Below are 3,831 nucleotides of genomic sequence, written 5' to 3'. Positions count from 1 at the left end.
CTGTAAGGCAAAGACACTGTGGTTAGGACAAAAACGGCATCCAACAGAGTGGGAAAAGATCTTTACCAATCCTAATACAACAGATAGAGGCCTTATATCCAAAATATACAAAGAACTCAAAAGTTAGACCCAGGAGACAAATAACCCTATTAAAAAATGGGGTTCAGAGCTAAACAAAGAATTCAGCTGATGCCAAATGGCTGAAAACACCCTAAAGAAATGTTCAACATCTTTAGTCATTAGAGAAATACAAATCAAAATTACCCTGAGATTTCACCTCACACCAGTGAGAATGGCTAAGATCAAAAACTCAGGTGACAGCAAATGCTGGCGAGGATGTGGAGAATGAGGAACACTCCTCCATTGTTGGTTGGATTGCAGACTGGTACAACCATTCTGGAAATCAGTCTGGAGGTTCCTCAGAAAATTGGACAGTGAACTACCTGAGGATCCAGCTATACCTCTCTTGGGCATATATCCAAAAGATGTCCCAAAATATAAAAAGACACATGCTCCACTATGTTCATAGCAGCCTTATTTATAATAGCCAGAAGCTGGAAAGAACCCAGATGCCCTTCAACAGAGGTATGGATACAGAAAATGTGGTACATCTACACAATGGAATATTACTCAGCTATCAAAAACAATGCCTTTACGAAATTCGTAGGCAAATGTTTGGAACTGGAAAATATCATCCTGAGTGAGGTAACCCAATCACATAAAAGCACATATGGTATGCACTCATTGATAAGTGGCTATTAGCCCAAATGATTGAATTACCCTAGATGCATAGAACACATGAAACTCAAGATGGATGATCAAAATGTTAATGCTTCACTCCTTCTTTAAAAGGGGAACAAGAATACCCTTGGCAGGGAATAGAGAGGCAAAGATTAAAACAGAGACAGAGGGAACACCCATTCAGAGCCTGCCCCACATTTGGCCCATACATATACAGCCACCCAATTAGACAAGATGGATGAAGCAAAGAAGTGCAGGCCGACAGGAGCCGGATGTAGATCTCTCCTGAGAGACACAGCCAGAATACAGCAAATACAGAGTCGAATGCCAGCAGCAAAACACTGAACTGAAAACAGGTCCCCCGTTGAAGGAATCAGAGAAAGAACTGGAAGAGCTTGAAGGGGCTCGAGACCCCATATGAACAACAATGCCAAGCAACCAGAGCTTCCAGAGACTAAGCCACAACCTAAAGACTATACATGGACTGACCCTGGACTCTGACCTCATAGGTAGCAATGAATATCCCAGTAAGATCACCAGTGGAAGGGGAAGCCCTTGGTCTTGCTACAACTGAACCCCCAGTGAACATGATTTTTTGGGGGGAGGGCAGCAATGGGTGGAGGGTGGGGAGGGTAACACCCATAAAGAAGGGGAGGGGGAGGGATTAGGGGGATGTTTGCCCGGAAACCGGGAAAGGGAATATCACTCGAAATGTAAATAAAAATACTCAAGTTAATTAAAAAAAAAAAGAAGTAATAAATCATCTGCTTGACTATACAACATCACTCCAATACAATACATCTTCATTGTTCTATGGCGATCTGCTCAAAAAATGGGCTAAAGAGCATGACAGATACAGAGGCAGATGCTTGCAGCCAACCATTTAGCTGAGAACAGGGTCCCCAACTGAGGAGTAAGAGAAAGGATTGAGGTAGTTGAAGGGCTTTGCAACCCCATAAGAACAACAATACCAACAACCCAGAGCTCCCAGGGCCTAACCCACCGTCCAAAGAGTATACAAGTACAGAACCACGGCCCCAGCGGCATATGTAGCAGAGGATGTCCTTGTTGAGCAGCAATGGAAGGAGAAGCCCTTAGTTTTGCCAAGGTTTGATGCCCTTGTATAGGGGAAAATAAGGACAGGGAGACAGGTAGGGTGGGTGGGTGGGTCGGTCAGTAGGGGGTGTGGGAACACCTCGTAGAATAAGGGGAAAGGTGGAGGGATAGGGAGTTTTGTGTGTGGGGAAACCAGGAAAGGGGATAACATTTGAAAATGTAACAAAAGCCCTCACTGGGGAGAGGGACAGCAGCCACGGTGCACCGAGCCCCAACTGCCAGGTAGACTCCCTTTGCTCAAGATTCTGACATGAGGAGTCCACATTGAACTTGCCCTGCCTGCTACAGGCACTGGTGCTGCACTATGGGCTTGGTTCAGCCCTATTAGGAGCTGAGCAAGTGGCAGCCCAAGGACAACTATAGCTTCCAGTACAATCAAGAGGTCTTCCTGGGCATTGAGGACTCCAAGATCTTCGATCAGCTAAGACTGGATGAGAGCAAGGAGAGGCTGGGGAAAATTGTTGATCAAATTGACAGAGATGGAGATGGCCTTATTACTACCGAGGAGCTGAAAGTTAGGATGAAATGGGTAAAGAAAAGATACATCTACAATAACGTGGCTAAAGTCAGGAAGGATTGTGTTTGGGACATAGACAAAAAGATCTCCTGGGAAGAATACAAGCGGCCATCTATGGCTAGTACCTGGGAAAGCATGCTGAATTCCAAGACAGCTCTGATCATCATACCTTTAAAAAGTTGCTGCCATGAGATTAATGGAGGTTTAAGGCTTCAGACCTTGATGGCGACCTGACAGCTACTTGGGAGGAGTTCACTCCCTTCTGCACCTGGAGGAGTTTGAACATATGAAGGAGATTGTAGTTCTGGAAACCCTGGAGGATATCGACAAGAACAGGGATGGTTTTGTGGACCAGGATGAGTACATTGTGGACATCTTTTTCCCACGAGGACAATTGCCCTGAGACAGACTGGGTTTTGTCTGGGGAGCAGTTCAATGATTTCCCAGATCTGAACAAGGATGGGAAGCTGGACTAGGATGAGATTCACCACTGGATCCTCCCTCAGGACTATGACCATGCACAGGCTGAGGCCCAGCATCTGGTGTATGAGTCAGACAAAAACAAGCATGAGATGCTGTCCATGGAGTAGATTCTAGACAACTGGACCATGTTTGTGGGAAGCCAAGCCGCCATTTACGCGGAAGATCTTACCAAAAATCATGATGAAGTTTGAAAGACACTCATCCCATCTAGCCAACAGTCCGCAGGCTTACCTGCGAATGTTCTGGGTGATTGTTATAGTTGTAAATGTATGGAATTGTGTCCCTAAACCTTGAAATTATACCTCAGATAGGAGTAAAAATTATTTTTCACTCCATATTTACTGGAAAACAACCAACCCTATTTATTCCAGTAGGATTTCCCCTGAAGCACATTAAACTCTTCACAAATTGCACGTCTCTGAGGGATACATTGCTACAGCATGATTTCCTACACTTTTTCCCTACTTAATTAATTAATTAATGGGCAAGAAATCATGAAAGGTGGTTGGTGGGGACACTGTACAGAATAATCACTATGCATTTGAATTATTAAATTTTGGGTTTTCTTAGTTGCCACTTTTAAATGGTGGTGAGGGTAAAGGCTTGAAGGACTCAATGTTATATTGTCCTATGTCAGCCAACTATGGTATTTCAAATTCATTATATTTAGAGCTGTTATTGTGATTGGTATACTTTTTGTGCATTTTCCTGTATGGACCTGTAATGTGCACAATAAGCCCACATCTTTAGGGTTTGTTTTGCTTTGTTTCCAATACAGAAAAGCAGAGTTCCCTGCACCCCCAAATCCTGTCAGAAGTGTGACACCCTGAGAAATCAGAGGAAACTACCCCTGCCCACATTCCATACCCAGGAGGAATTGCCTAGTGCCAACTGTCCCCTGGGTTCAAGGACCCAGGAGCAATCAGGGCAAGACCCTTCCCATTCCTGCCTGTGCCTGGAGCCAAGACAGTCAC

General features: G+C 44.5%; 1 pseudogene; it reads left to right on the top strand.

Moving 5' to 3' along the window:
- Positions 1-3,048, top strand: part of LOC116898512 — a 12,648-nt pseudogene extending 9,600 nt beyond the window's left edge.
- The last annotated feature ends 783 nt before the right edge of the window (positions 3,049-3,831 follow it).

Source organism: Rattus rattus, chromosome 4, assembly GCF_011064425.1.
Source record: "Rattus rattus isolate New Zealand chromosome 4, Rrattus_CSIRO_v1, whole genome shotgun sequence".
Classification (NCBI taxonomy): domain Eukaryota; kingdom Metazoa; phylum Chordata; class Mammalia; order Rodentia; family Muridae; genus Rattus; species Rattus rattus.
Note: the sequence above shows the minus strand (reverse complement) of the source record. Positions and strands in the feature narration are given on the sequence as shown.